This window comes from Hetaerina americana, unplaced genomic scaffold (assembly GCF_022747635.1).
Source record: "Hetaerina americana unplaced genomic scaffold, ioHetAmer1.1.p SCAF_2, whole genome shotgun sequence".
In the NCBI taxonomy this organism is placed as follows: Eukaryota; Metazoa; Arthropoda; class Insecta; order Odonata; family Calopterygidae; genus Hetaerina; species Hetaerina americana.
Genome location: NW_027286763.1, coordinates 66,057,205 through 66,080,643, shown reverse-complemented (window position 1 = coordinate 66,080,643; position 23,439 = coordinate 66,057,205). Strand labels below are relative to the sequence as shown.

At 38.8% G+C, this 23,439-nt stretch overlaps 1 protein-coding gene across 1 annotated transcript in view; it reads right to left on the bottom strand.

Moving 5' to 3' along the window:
* The window catches only part of LOC139687737 (clarin-3-like), a 31,910-nt gene that overhangs the window by 7,428 nt on the left and 1,043 nt on the right, over positions 1–23,439 (bottom strand). The gene's annotated exons all lie outside the window — the stretch shown is intronic.

Below are 23,439 nucleotides of genomic sequence, written 5' to 3'. Positions count from 1 at the left end.
TGTGCCGAATACATTAGTAGCTCGTCATATTAGGAAATCCCGTAAGCTGATGGACGGACCAAGAGCCGTTTCTCAGTGCTAAAACTCACTTTATTAAGTATTTCAACAATAATCGTAAAATTATAAATAAACACTCTGATACATACTGTGAACTATATGTCCGATAAGAGGAGGCATATATATTACGGAAATCTCCCCAAGTACATATCTTATATGAAGTGACACAGAAGAAGTAAACTGACTGTTAGCTATAAAAGAACAGGTCCCAGAAGTCGCGATTATATTACCAGGCCACAATTTTAAATCGCGACCGTTGGAATCGCATAATACAGCCCGGATCTGAGACGGAATTACGCAATCTGACGTCACTGGTTTAAAGTTCAAGACTTAGACGGGGCCGTTATATATTTCCACCAACACACTTGTAACTCTAGCTTTTTAAGCCCTCCTTAAAGTTATGAAACAATGTTCCACTGTGCTCGCCTAGAACAGTCTCACATGGATCATTTTGCTATTTAAATTTTTTTCAAAACAATCCTACAGGGAAAAAACCGTTACTCCGATTCGTAGGGTACAAGGACTTTAAGTATGTTAAACTTTCAGCAAAACTCACAGGACATCTTAACGGGTTCCATGAATGTTTTGGACCACAGGCATCTCTATTTGGCCGTCGAGAGAGAAGGTGGTTTCGGTGACCTGAATTGCAGGCAAATTCTTTCTCAAGGAAGTATTAATCGCTACCATTTATTTTGTGAATTAAAAATTCATAGTCATTTTGAAATCATCTTACCATTTACCACAGTGGAACATAATCAATATGTTACAGAAAAAATGAGTGATGGCACAATTCCGTCCACCAAACGGAACCTGCCGTTGGCTATGACCATTTCCAATGATAAATTCGCTTAGTCTGAGGTCAACTGACCTAGTTCCATTTCTAACAAGTACGTGGCAGAATAATTCTCTCTCCCGCGATAGAATTGAATAAGATACCGCAGGATTAAGAGAAAACTCTTACACACCCTGAAAAATGATTACCTGGTAATATTGAATCCTTCTAAGGCGGAAAATTATTTGAGAGATGTCCCTTGTTTAGAGACGGGAAGACACTCTAGATTTATCGCAGATTTTCTTTTCGGTAGGGCAGTAGATCAATTTCAAGAAAACTGCAATACGCTGGTACTCAGTGTTACAACATGAGTATATTCCGAGTTCAGGAACAGAAATTCAGCATGGAAACAATTTCTTGACTAAGTGAGTGAGTGGTGCTCAAGAATTACCGCTTAAAAATGCCAATTTAACTGTAATTCACGTATAGTATTATTAATTTTTTGAATGTTAAAGCACGCTTTGCTAACTGATTATATATTTTACCAGACAAAGTCACTAAACTTGACAAATTCTAATAGAAAAAATTAAATGTACCGGGATGAAGTCATCTTTGTCCGTTAATCTGCAACGCACGGGTGAAACGAAAAGGAAAATCACCAATGATTCATTTTCAAATCTCCAAATTTAGATTTTCTCAATTAAGGAAATCATGAACTCACTTTTAGTACCCTTTTGGCTCACGTAACACTCTGTACGATATTAGATACGTAATACTAATCAGAAGCTACAAATTCGAACTGGAAATTATACGATCAAGAGGGTGGGGCAGCTTATCGCTAATTAATCGAGGCTTTATATTTGTAACAGCCTAAAACGATAATTTATTTTTCCTATAATTTTGATAGACAGAAGAAGACGCAGGTGGTACATATATTGAGAAATTATTCATCTTCACGCCATACACTTAACTATTTGAAAAGAATACTACGTATTAACGTTGCATACAGTGTACAGTTAAAGTAAACAGAATACAATTTTTCATATTCTGAATTGCTATGAAACCTTTGCAAAAATAATAACAATATTACACCGTTAGAAGTACCGGAAAAATGGAAATAAAGGCTATTATATTGAAACGATGAGTCATTTTTTTGTATTAAGATTTTATGCGACCTATCCAATCACACAAGAAAATTGTAAACGCAAGTGATAGTTGAGGAAGCCATTACTAAAAATTAAATAAATGCAAATAAGTTGCTATTACCCTAAAAATTTAACGGATATTGTGGGTAAAAATTAGTCGTTAAATATTGTACAGCTAACAGATCAACGTTCTCCAGTTGAAAAACATGATGATTCAACGTATTAAAATGACAATTTCGCTAAAGGGTGACATATAGTACAAATTTTAAACTGATATATTACAAATAGCATTGTAAATTGATATAATTTCATACCACCGTTACACCTATAATTGAATTTTTCAAAAGTAGTAGCTACTGTTACAATTAAAGCTTCCCAAACGTAATCGAGGTCCACTGGGGGCCGGCACAATTAGCGTCGCCGTATCAATACATCACCATAATAATTGTTGCTTATTTAATCTGTTTTTAGTGAGGAGTATTTAGATGAATAGACAGGCATAGGCGGCTTTTCCGATTTGGAAAACGATATACGGTAGAATGGAGGCCCTTATTTCAAACAAAGAGGATGTTCGAAATTATATGGATGGGACAGACCTTATTTGTGCACGATAAAGAAGACAAAGTGGTGTAAACATACGCAAAAAAAGAACCAAGGGAAAGAAAAAAAATTAGTCAAAATGACCCTATATCTCGTTACCTACAAGTAAATATTCATGAATACATGCCAAAACACTTTCTAAGACGCCAGGTTTTTAATCGAATATGAACGACATTAAATCATAAAAATGGAGACAGGAAAGAGAAAGTATAATACAAATAAAAACATATCAAACGAGACAATACCACCTAGAACCAGGATGAAACCCTCCTCAACCTAGAGAGGGTCATCAAGAGCGAAAAAGCGTGAGAGAGAGTTAAAGCGAAGAATAACCTTGGAAAAATAAGCATTCCATCAGAAAAATAATTTAGTAATAGATAATCACATGGGCACTGAGACCAGGAAATCATCCACCAAATGTTATTTTGGTCCGTGTTAACATAAACACATGAATAGATGGTGCTTTTACCAAGAGTTCTCTTTTTCGGAAAAAAGTTCATCCGTTATTCCTAAATTAACTCAAAAGATATGTTAGAACTTGTTAGATCTAGAAAAATAATTATCCAAATATTAAAACAATTGCATCTTAAAAATGAATATTTAGCAGAGAGATTAACCAAATGTGACTTTCTTAAGAAATGGACCGAGCTCCATTTTAAAAGACAGTACTGTATTACTCTCTTCTTTTCAGTTGATTTCTGTGAGTGATGTTCCGTGCACGCAGATACATATAATCAATGATAAACATTTATAACTTTGACAACACGAAAAGCTTCGACAGCAAATGTCTTCATGAATTCTCAAATTAATTTAGCTTAACTGTTTTTGCTTGAAGGGTAACCTAATTAAATGCTGTCTTTCCGTATCAGGATCACGAACCGGTGTGTAGCAAGTTGTACCCGACGGTGAAATAAAGAGAAAGAACGTCCTCGTGTTTTAATAGGTATTCCAGATAGAGGTCTGGTTACATCTTACATCCAACTCACTTTCTCTTCAGACAGTTCCTGGTTTGGAAAATCCCACCAGTTTCCACACGCGAAGGTAATCCAACCCTTTGTTCGGAGTTAAATATCTACAGCTGCGTGCACTGTCGTTGACCTTATGGCGGACATTCAGAATTTCCGCGACCGAGTAACCGACGATTTATTTGTTTAAGAGAAATATAATTAAGTATTTACATTTGCAGAGGACGATGCGTAAATGTACAATCGTGAGTCAGTAAAATGCAAGGTTACCTGCTAGTAGCTGTGAAGCCCATTAAAAATACCCCCGACGATAAGAGAGTGACGAATATGATGACAATATAATACACAAATTCCCAGACTGGGCGATTAGGCCGATATTCTCGGGGCTTAGAGACAACTTGAGGAACACCCAGGAAAAAATGTGATTTCATTACTTTCTCGGGTTAGTCGCTCAAAATTCCCAAAAATACAATTTATTCCATTCGATTAAAACTAAAGGCAATACCAAAAAAGACAAACGAAGGCATTGGGCTTAAGCTTTAGGAAATGTACATAATCACGGTTTCTGTCCGTAATATGAGCCATCTACGTAGGAGTCCAGGGTTCGGAGGAACCACTCACGAAATTTCTCCCAACTGATTAGCACGTGAAAAAGATTATTCATCCAGGGTCGAACCTTGTTCTTACACTCATCCAAATATAATATGTTCGCCGTAGAGACTACGAGCCTTATGCGTCTAAAACAATTGACGATTCTTATTTTGTCAACCGTAATCCGCATAATCCTCTAAATGTCGCAAACAATCCGTTCAAACGGTAAACCGCCATGAAGAACATCGTCGCTCCCGGTGAAATCGGCCATTTTAAAATGGATAATGCGACACAATTACGCACAACTACGAGTAGAATTACATATCATTAACTATTTTCCTAGAGTAGCGAACTTTTACACATTAGGTGGTCAGTTTATCGCACGCACGGCAGGTAATGAAAGCACCATTTGGTGGGGTCATGGGGGAATGGGAGTTATGTGATAGTTATCAAAAGCTCGCAACACCCGCATTGTGTTGGTGCAATGGTTCCCACTTTCTATCAAATATGATAATATCTCTTTCAAGTTATATTTCAATTCATTGACACTACCTGCTGGCTTAGTGCAAGCACCATCGTTTTTAGTTACCAAAAATGTCCTTCAAGGACTTGTTCATCTTTTGAGGGATTGCTAATGATTCCACAGCAGTCTTGATACCACAAACTATAATACATCGAAATCAACACAATAAATGATGGTCATCATATCAACCAAAGTTATTTCACTAGAAAACGGCGTTTGTCATCCCGCGTTAATTATCCTTTTTTCATTCTAATTCATTTATTCTGTAGGACGTTTTTCTGCCGTCAATAAAATTAATAAGGTTTGATGCTTGGGTCTTTTTGCAAACCGCGACTTTTTCCCCCTGAGATAACTGCTGCATAGCCAGAGAACTTACTGGTTTAAGATTGTAGACACCGTGCAATTTAGCATAATGCCAAATTATGACAATATCACTTAGGTAATACATTCTCGCGAAACATTTAAGATATTTGGTTCATCTTCGCAACAACAAAGATGTTCTAACCTGATGATGATTGAAACAGGTGGAGGTAGTGTCGAGAGTATATGCAGGGAGCTTAAGTTAATGTGGTTTTTACAGCTATAACATAATGCATGGACTTTCCCCTGCCATCTCTGCAGTAAAAAAAAACTACTTCCCTCCTCTCTCTTCCCCACTTTCCCAAAATTTTCCCCTCTATGAAGACCTTTAAGGTAGTACGTCGCCCTTAAATGGTGTTTAGAAACGGACGTAAGAGAGTCCCAAGGACCCTAAAAAGGGCAACTCGTTCTTAATTCGTCCATTCTGATCTGCCACAAGAAAGCACTTAATCTTGATAGACGTCGGACGATATGGCCTCAACGACGGAAGTGGCCTCAATGAAGGAAATAACCTCTGCCTTCGGTCACCTCCCGTATGAACTACTACACAAATGGCTACCAATTAGCAGTGAATGTAGGATTCAGTCGAGGAGGTTGTATACAACGAACACATTCCTAAGAAACAAAAGGGGTGTATGAAGTTGAAATGTTAGTGAAATACTGATAAAATATAAATCCTATTTCAATGGTCATGTTTCACAATTATCGCAAATAGGGGCTGAATAAAATTGACACTACAACACAATGTTTCTTTAACGATGACTTATATTTAAAATTACCTAACAACTTCATATCAGTATTTAGAAAAATTAGCTAACTTAAGTTAACCATAAAGTACGTAATTTTCCTATAATAGTATCCCACCACGTTTCAACATCTCCTCTAATAACCCTCTCAATACATTTTAAGTTTCGCCTTAATATTTTTCTATTCTCTCACCACATTTACAGGTGCCATTAGTCTGCCCCTCAAATATAATTTCCCAATGTCTCCATTATTCTCCTAAAGTCAATAGAACTTAATATTCACTCATCCTTCTGCCTCCAAGACCATGATATTGAGAGGAAGAGGACAGGAGAATCGGTCGCGGCTGATGAGCGTGGTTAACAGGGGGTTTCCAATGCAATGCAGGTAAATTGTTTAGAAAAGCTAAATGCACGCTCCTTCAGTTTTAAGTTGAAATTAAGTGGTTGTGAATGAGAGGAGTGGACAGGATGGTATATTGCATCAGTTATCAAAATAGAGGTATAGTTTAAGGAACTTAGAGAGGGGAGGACGGGGAAGAGGGAATGAAGGGGGCTCTTTGGTTGTCAATGCGGATATTCATAGGTGTAGTCTGTGGTGCATCGACCAATGTAAAACGACCAGGACAGAGCTTAAATTTGAGGAAATGGACAGGATGTTTGGAAAATGAGGAGAGAAGGGATTAATAAAATTCAGAAGGCTCTTCCGGAGAAGGAAGTGAATAGGGTGGGACGGATTTTTCCACTTGCGTGATTACAATTGTCGGTGGGATATTGGGAGGAGGGAGGAATTATAGAGTGTCCTAGTGGAATTGAGGATGTCGCCAAGGTTTTTTGTACTTCTGAGGGTCAATTGGGGAGTAGACTGGCCGTGGTTTTACTTTAGGGTGGGATGGGGTTAAGATCTTTGAGGATGACTTGGGAGGATTGAACACACCCCCCTTTACCCGTTCCTTTATTCTTACTCTTCCTTCTGAAAAATGCGGTTATATAGCCACCGAAAATTCAGATGATGTTGAGCATACTACTTTGTTTCCGAGTGATAATGTCTCGCCACCAATTATATGCACATTTTTCCATTTTTTCCGGTGCATAAGTTTATTTCGTACATAATAAATACACGCGATATGAAATTTTCGGTGGCGCCGCCACCTTCTTCAGTGAAAGGGTGGGAAGGACTAACGAACTGAATCCCATTCTCACTTCCGGTGAAGAAGGTGGCTGAGCCACCAAAAATTTCAAATCACGTTCGAGTTTCTTTTTTATACGTTGTGTTTTCTCTTTGTCACGTCCCTGACCTTAAATGGACTGTTTCCTAGCAATAACCGTCATCATTTTACTAATGCTCTTTTCCGCCCCATCCAGTCTCCTATTTCCTCGAGGCAAAAATGACCCTAATGCATTGACTCCCTTCAGATATATTCCTATTTTAGAACGAGAAGGAACTTTCCATTTGAAATTCGGGAGATGCGCTCCAGTAACTGAACCTATAGGCAAAATCAGGCGTGAGAGAATACTGTAAATTACAGATGCTTGAGCCTCTAGGAAATGACGAGTCATGGGTAATTAGCGTTCGATTTTTTTTCATCCCTCACATTACATACCATGCGTAATGTGAAACTTGGGTGGGTGAGTGACGTGATCAAGCAAAAAAAGACAGTCTGATGTACGATGCATAAGCAATAAAAATAATTGAACTTTCTGGAATTCTTTCGGGATTATTCCCTGCAAAAATCAGGAGGATATTAATTAACGATGGAACTAATTGATGTAACAAGAACCGTTTACGAATTTGGTGCTCGACCATATTTTAGGGGACTGCAACTCATATTTGGGTCGAACAGAAACCACAAATGGAGCTCTGGCCTCAATAAAAGTTCTTTTTCCCGATGAAACGTTGCTTTCCTAAATGGAAAACGATGACGACCAGTCGGTATACAGCCAGGAGGAGGAATTCACCTGGGAAAAATCTTTATTTTTCTGGGCTTGATTTACAGTGTGTGTCTCAACACTTCAGACATGTTACATATTATTGCATCCTTTATTTTGAAACAATTTCAAGTTAAGTAAATATACTTGCAATTACGTGCGAACGTAAATATAAATATTTACCTAGTAGTGCTAAGGTCATTTCCCAAAAGCGATCCCTGGGTTAAACTGCTGTCACATTAGACCTTTACTAGCCGTATATGTCGTGGGGTTCAAAAGCTTGTGGGTAGTATGCCGACGAAAGCGCGTGCAAAGTGAAGTCCTCACTCCACGTCGTGACGACGCCAGCACGAAAAGACAAGCATTTATTCTTAGACTTGACTAGGACAGAACACGAGTTTGTTCGAACATATAAGTCAGAATCGGACTCAGCCGGGTTGTGTAATACCACGCACATTACTGTGCACACTTCTCTAACGATTTACTAGGTGATATCGTACTTAGTATACTTTTCACAAGGTCGAAATTAAGAATTGCCAACTGCCGCCGAGGTCAAGGTTGACGCTTGTCGATTATCTCCAGTTTGTGAAGGTGCGTTAGTTGTGTGCGTACAGGTATTCTTCTGCGCTCCAAGCATACTGATAGAAAGACGTCGCGTGAGAGGCATAATATATTAGCTACCTGTCCGCTGCGACGTGTGATGATGTAATTAACAACGAAATTCTTGTATTGCCACTACAATACGTGTTCTCGGTACTCGGTTGAATAAAATTTGGAGCAGAAGATAGATATGCATGTATAATAACTTTACGTTGGGCGTATTTAATGTAAAACAGTGCAAGGTACTTCTGAACGCCCTCAAAATTCAGCTCGACGTTCTCCATCGTTTGCAGGCCTTAATTAAGTTCGCCCTTCTTTTTGAGCGTATAATAGTTGTTATCAAAGTATATTAGACATTATACAGAGTAAGTCCCCAAAAAGAATCACGGACATAGCTAAAATAAGATTTATTTTCTAGCGGTAATGGTTAAAAGGTGGGTCAATAAATGAAAGATTTACGATAGATGGAAGCTTACGTGATTCATGTCAGTTGAACAAATTTTACTTGTGCTATGATACGTCCGGAAATTAACAATTGACGAATACAGACAAATCATAAGCTCAGAGAAACGTCGTCAGGATCTGCGCGAGAATTCTTTACCATTAAATATTTCGGCAAATTTGGAAGTGTACTAGAATTTTAGAATGCGCTCCGAAGTCCCAGGGAATGAAACTCTTTTTGAATTTATTTAAGAAGCAATAAATGGCATAAAATATAAAAAGCATAAATATAATGCATTACATATAAATGAAGGGCCAAATGCTAATTCCCGGCATTCCAATTTGCGGTTGTATGGAACGTGAAACCACTTTGAACACACTTGGCGTTCCAGAAAGTGTCTAAATGTGTAAACATGCCCCAGTTATTCATTCCAAATGCAAATGTCGGTCATGAAGGCCTAATGAAAAGGAAAATTCGAGACATTTAATCTGGCGAACATTTAAAGTTTATCTAGCCACATGGACACTAACCATGCGTCCCAAAGACTGAGCATCCTTAGTGAACTTTTACAAAATGAGAACTCTTGAAGAATGATCCCCGTGTCAATTGTATGATGGAATTCAACATGTGAAATCCTAATAAATGGGGGTATATCATTCATTTTCACGCAAAATAATAATTTTCAAGGGTGAGAAAATCATTTACAAAACGTACTTTGAAAATTTACGTGCGGCGAAAAGCATCCTTTTCTAGAGTTTGACTTGTTCTGATTTTAAAGCAGCTACAGTGCGACAGCTCTGATAAAATAATTTTCAATTTTATTAAGAATTCTACAAAATATTTAAATAGATGGAGGAAAAGATGGAAGGAAGGAAAAGTTAAGACTTCATAGATCCATCAGCTCGCAGAAAACGGTATATTGAGACGTTCAAAATATGCACAAAAGCATAGCGTAACAAGTGCATCTCAATCCATTTCGATATTAAGTATCCCCCACAATAATGAGAGGTGTATCTAAATGTTTCAATCTAAAACGTTTCAAATAAGTCTAAAAAATTCAACACGTTTGAGTACTTGGTGGCTACATAAATTTTCAGGGTGAACAACAACTTTTATCAGTAGCCAATTAACTTCCAGCTAATCCCCAACATTTCTTTTTAGGTTATCTAGAAATAAAATTACCCGCTTCGGTGAGAAATTGGGGAGTATCTCAGGAGTAAAGATCACAACGGTACGATGGAACTTTAAGATTTTTCCCAGTAATGAAGGCATGCGATTACTGATTACCCACATTTGAATTAAATGAAACTTTCAAAGTAAATACAGCACGATTACACTAATTTTTACAGTTTTTGAAGCAAATATTCTGATAACTTCATATAACACCCCGCCTATCACAACAGCTTTTCTGGTCAGGTTTTTACTCCAAAAGTGCGTTTTCAACGAAAATTGAAGTGGAATGGAAAACCTTATTTGCTATTTACACATACACAAATTCTGGAATTATATGCATGCAATTTCCACAAATATTACCCACGACGGTAGCAATTCTAATACATGATCACCAGGTTCAGATGATAATGCATCACCATTGAAATTTAGATCGCAAGGAAAGTTATATTTGCAGAATATTGCATTCATATAATTTTTTTACAAAATGTTGACTTCCACACAATATCGCCATAAATTTCAGAGTATGATCCAAGGTGAAACTGCCTCCGAGATACCAGAGGCTATGACACCTGAGATACGATGCGAAAGACTCGGAGAGTAAAACTTATGTCAGGCGATTGTTCAATGGAAGCAGACGCCAAGAAATATTCCGCAGCTGGTGAACGACAGGACTTCTTGCGAAAAACGCATGGTTATTAATTCGTCAGTCGCTTGGAAGGGGAAAGCCAGGATTGAATAAAAGTTTATACCTCAGCATGTGGAGCTGCGCGAAATCCGATTTCTTTCAGTCTATCCAACGCAAAGAGAAATGAGAGTCGCAAGGAATTGCACGGCACTTTCGTTTTTCCTGCACCTCAGTCTGCCGCGTGGGGGCACGATCTCGTTCGCCCCCACGACCCGGCCGCTCGTGCATGTGACCAGCGTGGGTGAAGCTGACGCGGTCGGGAACAAACAGATGAGTCAGCCCATGCAAAATGCTCACTCTCTCCCTACATTCCTCTCGTAACCAGAAACTGTGATAAGCAGGAGGCTGGGAACGGGAATTAAAAAAAACTCGAATTGAAATGGGCCCTTTCGATACCAGGATCGTTATTATCGAATGAGGAAACTTTCACCTGCCCCACGTTTTGGCACAATCGCGGTGGCGCAGCCGTTACTAATGGAGTAGAATGGGAAAGGGGGGGGGGGGCACTATATTTAATTATCCCTTCAGCAAAGGCGAAGTGGTTGTCTCCTCAATTGGTTGGTAGTTTATGTTAGCTTCTGTCGTGCCCACTGAAATATATAATAGACTTTTCAACAAACAATTCGCAAAGTTCTCATTGACAGAGTTAATTACCACTGCGGTGTGACCACTCATTCTGGATTAAAATTCTTGACTTTTTCCTATGCTTCGACGAACGTGCGGCCTTTTTACTCATCCCTTCAGGCGCAAATGACTTCAACCCTCGGTCGCTCCCCCTAGTAACTACTACTATTATTTTATCCACATTTCACTCTAAAGCCGCAGACCCTTGGCGATTATCGAAACGATAATCTGAGGCGCTTCGATTAATACTTACTAGACAAGTCGTTTTGATGTGTTTCCTTCTTAAAAATCCGTAGTTGCAGCCGAAATTTAAAGGACAGGAGGTGGTCGCACCTACATTGTATTAAAAATCCGATATCGTTCCGCAACTGTCACTTGCATCAATACAGTCCACCCGATTAGAAAGATCGGTTTTTCGCACGCAGGTGCTTCCTTTAAGCACCGACTGACCAGGAAACTAAAATCCCTCTCATTGGGAATTCTCGAAATTTTCAAAATATCCGGCTCGTTCCCTTCATATTTTCTAGAGTTTTCGAAGAAATTGAGTAATCCCATACTTTTCCCAATTTTCCTGGATAAGTGGCCCCTCTGCACTAAGACCTACGTTTAAATCTCTCTTAACACCAGCACCAGCTATCGTGTGAGGGCCCCGTGTATTGCTAAGCGGTTTATGTATAGCGGGGGAAATATGGAAGTCGGCCGCTTGTATCGGTGATGCGACGTAAAAAGAAAGTCCACGAACCGAAACGTCATTTCCGCGGCTGTGCAGAGCTCAAAGCTCCAAATTTATGATTATTCCCATTTCAGCGTAATTCCGAGTTTTGCTTCCAAGGAAACAAAATCATTCCGTTCTGTTGCCTTCACGGACACATTTCAGAGTAGCTTAATTAATGTGGGTTACACAACTTGCCGAAAGAGACCCATCGAATTGTTGTACATGTACTTGACCATCTGTACCGGGGACGATCGGGCTTAGCTTAACAATGCGGGATCGACAATGAGTGTTAAATTTTTCGTCCATAATACGAATTATTTCTCGTATTTTCATATTTTGCCATGTTATTTTCAAAGAGTATAATACATTAATCCGTCCAGATTAACATTGTACTGCAAAATGGAGACAAATTAAGAATCAACATCGAATTAAAGATGACTGATCTCGATATTTTGCTTGCATTTGGATAAGATGCCAATGAGTTTTTGTTTGGAGTAAGGAGTTAAGATATCGCTTTCTCGCAACCGAAAGCAGTAGATTCACTCAATTTTATCGAAAACCTTAGAGATATAAGAGGTAGGAGCAGAATCACACATTTTTAATAAATATTATTTTTAAACTCCGCTATGTACAGTATCCTGCTACTGCTACAGCTAATATTGGTACTCAAAGATATCACATTCTTACTTTAAACTAATTAGGACAAAACCGATTCCTTCAGTGAATTGCAAAACGCCATTTAGCGAGTTTTCCCAAAATCGAGACCTAGCCGAATCGATATCTTGAAGCAGAAAACAGCTAAGTCGCCCATTTCATTAAAATGCTTGTAACCACTGATCGGGCCAAATGTAAAAGAATTGGCTTCATAATATACTGTCGATACCAAGGTCGATTTTTAAATAAAGTGTGCCAATTGACCAGTATTATAATTTTATTATAATGATAACTCGACAATATTTGACTAAATAAAATTTTATTTGCCTCATTAAGTAAAAATGCATGTTTAATTGTAAGAGACTTCAAGCAACAGTTTTCACTTTTTTATATCATTTTCATAACGATGAACATGATCATTACTCATTTTCAATTTTATCACGGTATGAAAACACTTGAAGTACAATTTAGTATGCCAATAAGAGGACGTATAAGCGTCAGATGCTTCTTCACCATGGGAACTACATCTTTAAGACAGAAACATGCCGAGCACATGCCTTTATTGAGCAGTTTCAATAGTGCATTCAGGTTGCAGCTTTGAAATTTCATAATTATTATTATTGGTTTTTATACTTTTAATTATTTACAACAAAACATCTGATTTTATTCACGGCAACAACCACCGATTTAATTAAAAAATATAATATTACTCTGAATTTATTACCAGACAACAACCACCGATTTACTTTCAAAAAATACATCAATCTAAATTTGAACGGGGGCATTTTTATTCAAACTGAGAATGTGATAGAATCCAACACTCGGACTTAAGCATCACGATAATGAATTACGTTTGACCTTTTTCTATCAGCATTTCGGTTTTCAAATGTTTAAGCATGCACTTCATAAATAAAAAGAGAGAGGCAATCACAATGGCATGTAACAGAAAAGAGGTCATTAAGTATTCCCCCGCAATTAGTTAAGAAAGTGCTCTTTCCGGAATTCCAATAAAATTTTCATTGACTGGCTAGAAATATAAGTGAATATAGATAAAAACACGATACACTTGGGAGCGGAGCGAATGCCCCTTGAGTAATGCACATTTTTCAACAGGAGGAGAGCAAAACAAGAAATCTCCTTGTAGTTGTCCCCCCGGAAACCGGTTACGAATCATTGCTATGCAGAAATGACAGGAATGCAAATTTATTCCTTTGTCGGTTTCTAGTTCAGGAATTTTTCAGAGAACGGCAGTATTGCTTATAAACATTAAAAACTTAGCGCTCTAAAGAGATGAACGTAATTGCAATCATATATGCTCTACAGGAAAAATTCCTGAAAAATAAATGCCACACACAGCATATTATTTACTTATTGATCCTCAGGCCCATGTACTCGGATATACCGTAGTATATTTTCGTCAAAAAGGTTATGGTATGCTTTAGAGCGCAACTGAAATTGGCACCGATCGCACCATTCCCCTAAAGCACTTACTTTCAGACAATGCATTTATTACATCAGCAATGTTGCCGCCAACAGACGATGACATCCTTCGCAGCAATACTCACTCAACCAATAAAGGGTTAGGTGGAAGAAGGGACTACAAGTCTCAACCTCGCCCAATTAAATCGATAAATAAATAAATAAAACCAATCACAATTATTGAACTTTTCTTAATTTGGTTGCGTATTTGTTTCCATAAATTGTGGATGCCCGCTTAAATTCCCAGGTGAAACAATAGTAGAGAAAAAGTGAACTTACAATGACAATAAAAAAAAACTTTCTCATCGCCAGCACTCCAGCGATCACAAATTTCTTCAAATGAGAGAAAGCCAACATTTTTAATTACTGTTCTCGAGTGATGAATGAATTTGATGTCGACACCCAAAATCAACACCGTGTGAGCCAAATAAATAGATTACGGGGTATCTTTGGGAAAGAAATAGTCACGGTGTGTCCCACGGTGTGGTATCCTGCTGGAGTCACTAGCAATTAAAAAATTATAAAAAAAGTGTGAACTTTATTTAGGGTGAAAAAAATGCCCCCCGTATTTCGACCGAAATTAATGAGATAGACTATTTTATGTGAATAATACCTTGTGTTTCATTCTTATAACAAGAAACCCGTTGCAATCATCAGCACGTTATGTTCATTAATAAAAGACACGAGAAACCAAAGTGCCTACGCCACCCACCATCGTATCACTTCTAATGGAAAAGAGTAAATGCACGCGTATAGAACTGACGAGGAAATATCACCTGCAGCGGACCGCACATGTCATATGCGGTGTTACGCAAGTTGTGCGTCCAGAGTCCGCGACCCCTAGAGGAGGCGAAGACTTTAGTCAGGGGTGGGCTCACGCATGTTGAAAAGGAAACTATACAATGTACCAACTAAAAAAAGTTTGACTTTTATATAAAGGCCGCTCTGATCTTTATTCTTGCGAGGCCATGTCTTGTCGATGAAGTCTCGCGAATTGTGCGAATCCTTAATATGGCAGCTGGCTGACGCTGATTAGTTTGAAAAGAGAAACCTGATGTCTCGACAGATAAAATACAACCATCTGCCACAAGAATTTGGCCTCGAGACATCATTACCTCTGCTACGAAATAACGCAGGTCTAGAGACTTAAGACTTGAAACCCGAGGTACAGAACCGATTGTAGGACAGACTTCAATTCCTACCCACACCAAAAGACTGATCGACGCATCCCGAGTGCTCGTCTTTGACTACATTTTAGTTAAATGGCCTTTTTAATCCATATTTATTAGATCCCATCATAACAAGCCGCCAGCGTATTGAGGCCTGGTTTTGGATTTTTCCTTACAACTATGACGTAGGTATATTTAAGGTTAACTTCCTCTTGATTGCCTTAGATAGTTTGATTCTGCATTTTTTCAGACGTCTTACCTTCCTTCGTGCTATCCAAAATGCTTATTCCCTCATTTTTTACCTCCCGCTTGTCCAAGATTCTACTTTTTAAAGGAGCCTTCCAGGATCCCATAACCTCCAAGTACATTCACCCATTTCTTCTATCCCCTTCGAATATCTTCTAGCAACCTTGCATTTTTCCCCTGCTAAACACCAGTATTGTGTGTGTGTGTATATATATATATATATATATATATATATATATATATATATATATATATATATATATATATATATATATATATAGGAAAAATCGTTTTCCCTCTTCTGTCTCAAAATATTTTCTTAATTCTCCGCTGTACCCACAATCCCAACCTCTGGACATCCTCAGGCATTAAAGATTTAACTATTGGATTTACTTCTACTTAACGCACTTATCAAAAATATATTATTTAAGAAATGTTAATTTGAAACAGTTCTCCTTCCTTATTGTTCAATCGCATATTTTTCGGTGAAAGCATATTAATAGCCGAAATCGAGTACAAAAATTAAAATGTAAAGACAAAAGAAGCAAATAAAAGTACTTTGAAGAGTGAGGGAAGAGAGAAGCCTATTGAGGACACTTAGGAGAACAAGATGGAAACTAATTGGGCATGGCCAGAAGCACAATAACTTTCTGAAAATCATAACTGAAAAAACATGGAGGGGAAAATTTACAGATGAAGACCAAGGATGAACAATGAGAGACAGGTAATGTGAAATGTCGGTCGGGAAATGACGATAAATGATTGGAATCATGGAAGGCGCATCCTTGAGGTTCTTAATGAATAAGGAAAAGTCTTTATGAAACACACTCCTGGGTCCAACGGTCCTCCCAGACGTTTTAATTTGGTTAATACAAAATGAAGTGGCAACAATCTTGTTCTTGATCAAAATAAAGCCGCTTTGTAATCTTGTTATCCATGCACGTGAGAATTCAGAGGTAAACATCCGGGGTGACCAACCGCAGATGCTGCCTCACCCATTTACGATGCCGTTGCGTTAAGAATACTAAAGTGGAGAGGGGGAAATGCAAGCTGAATAGGAGGCGGTTAGGCATACCTATTACATGAAATACGTTTTAGCGAGCAGGAAAAGGAACGCCTTTTATTCTGTCTAAGCAACAACGGTATTCTGTAAGTAGTACACCTGTTATACCTCCAGATAAGAAATAAATGTCCACCCTTAGCCAGAATGCGTCATTTTGAAAGATTCCCGTCCGTGGTCGACATGCAACATGAAAAATGGGAGTAAAATAAGGGATCTCGATAACGTACTAGTATTTAAATTCTACTGCTTATACACGAATTCAAAGTCCACGTAAGTACATGAATTCCGATTCCGTGGCATCAAATTCCATCCGCCGCTCTAAACTGGAAATGCTTGCATGCATAGGATTTCGGCACACTTTCTTGAATTGGAGCGGAGATAAATAGATTTCGCTTGGTGATATTTTGTCCGTTTTCTGCTATTTCTAATAAACGCCGAATCATGATATCATTAAGAGGCAAGTACATTTTCTGTCTTTTCATCCCCCGTCTCCTCGTCCGCCCAGCGGTTACCTTGAATTTGGATCCGCACCCGATAGCTTATTCAAACCTAACACTGAACTGGCTCCATTGGTTTCGGGCTGTACGAGTATCTGACAATTGCTGCATGTTTTACCGCGGCATTCCTCAAACCAATCGTGAACCCCGGACGCGATGTGAAGAGTCTTTCGGAATTCCGACGAGTAAACAACGCAGATGAGCGGGAAATTTCCGAGCAAGTAAAACGGACGAAGAGAGACGGACTCAAAACGAAGAAGCGTATTCCCCAGACCAATACGCACGTGCAGGGTTAGTGTGAGGGGACGCTTTGGTCGCCGTCGTTTCAGTCCGTCTAGCTTCAGTGCTTACGGCTGCACGGGGCACCTGCCCTGCGGTGGGAGTGCGCGTCGGTTGGCTGTAGGTGAACCGCGTCACGTGCAGAAGGGACGAAGGAAGGGGGTGGCGAGGAGGTAAATAGTGGGGGCGACTAGGGGGGAGGGGAGGTTCGTGGGTGGGTGGGGCCGGTGGTGTGGGGGGTGGAGGGTAGGAGGAGAGAACGAGGGGGAGTGGAAATCGTGGTAGCGGTTAAAATGGGGTGCGTTTGAAGGTTGTGAGGAGGCGGGGGAGATGCAGGGAGACGAAAAAAAACAGCCTTCAAAGAAGTAGGCAGGTGGAGAGGTTTGAAATGAAAATGGTCGAACACTGATGGGTTTGGGAGGGGACAGAGAGAAGGAGCATAATGATAACAATAACGGTGACGACGAAGACGGGGGCGAGGATCGTAACTGACAGCGGGTGCGTCGGTAGGTGAGGTGGAAAGTGTTGTGTGGGCGGTGGATGGAGAAATAGGGAGGGGGCAGAGGGCACCGGCCATGGGAAATGGACAAACAACAAGTGATTCCACAGACAAAAGGTAGCGTGGGAGGTGGGTGGTTTCTACAATGGAAAAATAAAGCATGAGAGGAAAATGTTGATATGGAATACGCTTCGGAAGAGAAAGGCAAGCTGTCATCATCTAGTTGAGAAAATTTTCTCGGGGTTCAAAAACGGAGAGAGCACGGTTTGTTTTACCGTTTCGCATGCACGTCTGGAAAGAAAGTCTTCTCCAGAGTTTCATGCCCACAAAACCGATGACAAGATGATCAACCAATATGTATTAAGGTAGTATGTTAATGAATAACGATTATAGTAATCCCATCTGAGGTACGGCTGATCGTGGTTTACACATCACATTTTCCTCGATAAAATAACTTTTCGCTGGACAACCGCGGCATATTTGCTTAGTCTGAACGCATTGTTGACCGATGAAGAACAGAGTGGGCTGTTCATAATGTTCGCGAAACATTAATGGTGGTCTCTTTTCCAAACGAATATTATTATTGACACGCCTAATGAAAAGGTAACGGGCAAAGGAAACATCCATAGATCAGAAAATAATTATTGTTCACCTATCGTTCCCAACGTGCAAACCGCATAATATGGGAATCTGACGCTATAGTAAATGAATTTTAAGGTACTAAAATGGCATGCCTCATCATGCAGTAAGAATATTTTAGTTAAAGGTGAATGATAGGCGCATTGTACCCGTATTTCTTAGCATAGAGAACAATGAGAACCTGAACAAACTTATATCATGAAAGGAATCAATACAGACAACTAAGAAATTAATCCCATTTGGTAGCGGGGTAAAAATAAGCTGAATATTCAACGCAAAATTAAGCGATAGAAAACATGCAGTAGCATATTTTTTGCATACGAGCAGCCGGTGAATTTTGGCGTCATTTCTGCGAAAAGGGTTGATAGCCTTGAAATCATATTGCTTGAAAAATAATGATTGTCTGGAAAAATTACTGATATATATATATATACAATATATATATACACACATTCAAACACGAAATATATAGTATATAATATATATATCACGAAGATACAAGGAAAAGGGATAGGAACACAAACACACACATTCCTATAATATATACATATATATATATGTATATATATATAATATATATGTGGGTCGCGGTAGTCCAGTGGGTAGAGCGTTGGACTGCTGACCGGAGGGTCCCTGGTTCGATTCCCGGGCAAGGCACTCTGGGCACCTGCAGCTCCACCCAAGCTATGTGATTTTTCGGGTATTTCAGGTCTTCCTGGGAAACCATAACCGGCACAGGGAAAGGAACTGGCCCCCCTACCGTGATGTGTGAATTTCACACGCCGTCGGGCTTAGTACTGGGTGAACTCTACCATCACCTACCAAACCGACCTTCGGGTTGATTACTGTGTTTATGGTTGTTTTTTAATACATACACATACACGAGGTTCACGGGTAACTTAAGCGTACAGCATGTCACACGTGACCTCACATTAACTGTTTCCTCCTTGAAGAAATATCATAATGGAAGAATTCAATACAATACGGTGGCTCGTAATGATCGAGCATTTACGGACTAATATGGAACACGTTTCAGGCAGTGCTCCGTAATAGTGCGGTGACACCATGGCCATGACAGTGAAAGGGTATTACCATGTTAACACCAAGGTGGCCAAAGCCAAAGAAGAATGTTTTCTTTATGCGACGCATCATGCTGCTCAACGTTTTCTGTTCTCCAGATTCGTCGTAGCATTCGAAATCCCTTTAAACTCACATTTTCGGAACGCCGCGCCTTAAAATACACAATTCAGTGCACACCGGGATCAAAGAAAAAAATTATTTTCTTCAGGAATTATCCGCCCATGACTATTTCCGCGGCAGCTTCATGCTTAACTGCGTTATTGTGCCGCCGATCATGTAACTACCTGGTATTAGCATGCATACGATTTTTGTCATTAGAAGTTTTCTCGCGTAGTTTTGCGTAATTCAAAAACAAAATCCCACAGTTAAGTGTGGCAATGAAATAACGTAAAAAGCTGGAAATTGGGCGATACACTTTTTTTTTCATTTGAACCATTAATTGTACAATCGATAACATTCCTTAACGATGAGGAACTATTCTCAGCCTCTCACTGAAATTGGTTTGCTCTCTAAGGTAAAATTAGCCAGGGATACGAGTGGCCCAGGAACCTAAACGATATCTCATGGATCCGCGGTGTTTTTCGCGCCGGTCACACCTTGGTTTAAGTAACTGCGTCAATTATTCCGCACGATCAGTATTCTGAATTGTGTAACATATACTATCGCGATTTACCATGTTTATGACGATAGGCTTTTCCCTCTACTTTTGGAATAAAGTAATGATGTGAGTTATGGATGGAACTAATAGAATAACTTTTTATTAAGAGGAATTTGTGTGCGAACTTCGCTTTTTGTGCATAATAGTTCTTTTTGGCTTACTTTGGATTTTAAGCGTGGTATTCGGTGACAAAATATGTTTACATCTAATTCACAAAATAATTTTCCGTGGGTACCATAAGGAACAAATCGCAGCACAAACAAACATAGACCTTGCCTTCTTAGCGGTATTGATAAAACGTCTGTGCTTTGGAATGCGACGAGCTTGGTTGACGAATGGTGTGTTGACTCTCTTTCCCATCACCGATGACACTAGTTAGTTGCTACTCAGTTCTACATAAAAGAGCCTCGAAACACTGTATTCAGGACAACTGTCATTCATACCTATTTCAGTAAGAAGGAATTTAAAATACACTGTAATATCGAAACAAGAACAGGAGATGCTCGCCAAACATATTCAGCATATTTTTTCACATAAAAGAACGACTTATAACGTTTTTCCCGACTGGTAGAAACTCATGTTTGATTAAGAATCATTTGAAACTGAGATAAGAAACTACTACCAACTTCAGATCAGAAAAATTTCAGATCCGGAATAAGATACCTAGTCTTTAAGACAGACACACGTACTTTATTTTTCCTTCAGTTCTCTAATCTTTTGAAAAACACTTGGTGAAAATGACATTTCAAGTCATTGCATTTTTAAGCAGGTCCACTCTCGAATTCTATTGTTTTCAAAGTATTGTAAATAGTGGAACTCCATTTACACAACGCCCTGCAAGACGCCGCGGGGGGTGTTAAGGCACCAGACTTTATGGACAAATATGCACTTATGCATAAATATATATTTGCACATAAACATTGATTTTCACACAAACTAATGATTATCTACACTTTGACATTATGGATGTATACACGCTTAATTTTGGTATGATTGCGTATCGAGCGAGAGAAGAATACTCAATTAAATTTGTAAGTGATGGGGTGTTACTCCTATTTTATCATGGCGTTCCAATCTGCCAATGCGTGGTGGGGCCACAATAATTCCCTAATTGCCACTTTCACATTTCTTTGACGTGTGTGTGATAAATTTCGCCCAAGAACCTAGGTTAAGATTAAAATTTTATTGATAGTGGTGTATTTATTAAATAATTTCAAATCGCAACATTGACGGAAACAGGAGCACATTCGAGAATTTATTATTTCCCATAGAATTGAACATGCGAGCGATCATTAATGGCCTATACCCTCATTCAAACAGTCAGTCATTGGAGGGATTTGAAATGGCACGTCAAAATCTAAATACGAGTACTTAGTAATCAAGTTGAATTCTATATCGCCTTGAGCTGCAAACCAAATTCGATTCGAAACCCGTGGGAGGCCTGAGCAGAACTTGGGCACTGGTTATATGAAATACACTTACATCCTTTCACAACCGTCTCTTTAAATTGATAAAGACACCAAACACTATAGAGTGAATGGCTTCTAGTATGCCGCGGTAGTTGAATCAACTCACCCGACCCCGAAAGTAGGTGTCAATGCGAAACAAAGCAGTTTTTCACAAAAATACGAGGACAATCTGGGCCACGGCCAGGAAAGAAAGTCACAAGAAAAACGCCACAGCTAAATGAAGTCACGTTTATGAAATATGGACAGGTTGACAAGAATTAAAATTTCAAAACAACCATCTATCTTTTTTAAACGCCAAATATACTTAATGTAGAAGGCAACCATGCGACTGAGAACCCGATATACGAGGGCTAAAAATGGTACAATATAAATCTGGAATTAATCATTATCGTGCTTCTTCGTGGATATTAGTCACTTTAAGGTAATGAAATTAATTATCTAATCAACAATAAATAAAAATATATTTTTCAGGAATACATGCAAGTAATTAGTCGTCTTCCGTGCAGATTAACATTTAACTTAACCAGTAGCATTTCACTCATTCATTTGGATTAGCATAATCTTGTATTTGGCACGCTCGGACTCTTTCCATAACGTGGGATTGTTTTATGACTATCTGATCTTACATTAAATCTTGCGCAGAGGGGCGGGAGACGAAAAGTGGTCAACAATGGGCTTTTCTTCTACGTCTTATGTAAGCATTAGAGAGGTACGGCAGATGCGTTAGATGTGAGCCGTTTCAAGAAATTGACAAATTCATCATGAATCTTGAGAATAACAAATTTACAATTTAATCAAAAGGTTCTACAGCTTAAGAATTTTGAAACTACTTTCATATTTAACTTTTATGTTACGCCTACTGCTTTCTATTGCTATGCTCAAGAACTGTGCACAGGAAAAAGGATTCCTTATATGGATTGATGCGAACCCCTTAATTCCTAATTATCTATAAGTTTATTAATTGCGTGGGGTGCAATTTATTCCCTCAGCGTCTGCAACAATCCCGAACGATTTGGTTTCTCGTAAACTTGAGACTCTTATGGAATCTACAGGTATCTCTCAGCTATAGCAGCTCCCATCTAAGAACTTCCAATAATTGTGATGTGCTTAATGTTCGGAAATAGTTTTAACTAATTCCGCGGAATTTTTCCGGTAAGATTTTGTAGAATACGAATTTTGGTAAGACTGCGATATCTGGATCCAGCAGCTTCTGTCCTCGAGCAATCATATCTTTCAGGGATTTTTCACCTTTGATGCAGTGGTTGATTCAAACATTTACGATATATGTTCACACACGTTTTGGACTTATGAGGAAAATAGGTTGGGAATACGCACATCCAGCAATGCAGGGGCATATGGTTGGTGAATCGTATATTTCTTTGGGGAATGTACAACGTCGAGTTTCTGTTATTTCCTATGATCAAAGGAATTTACATCGGCATGTTACACATTATTGCTATCGCGTTTCAGTGTATTGCTTCTATAAATTAATCGCAACTCATAATATTTAGAAAAATTAACAACAAGAAATTTGTTACAAAGAATAACATTTAGTATTGATAGACTACTAATAGATTTACGTAGATAGTACGAACTCAATAAACATTAATACGTACTGTGCCACAGTATCTGTTACGTGGATTGCTGTTTACAAAGGATAAACTTAGAAAAGCCTGAGAGTAGTACTATCCGTGGTAACAATGGCACCACTATTGTTCGGCTGGTATCCACTCCGCAGAATACGCTCAACAAGCAAAAAAAAATGTATGGTCTAATATATAAT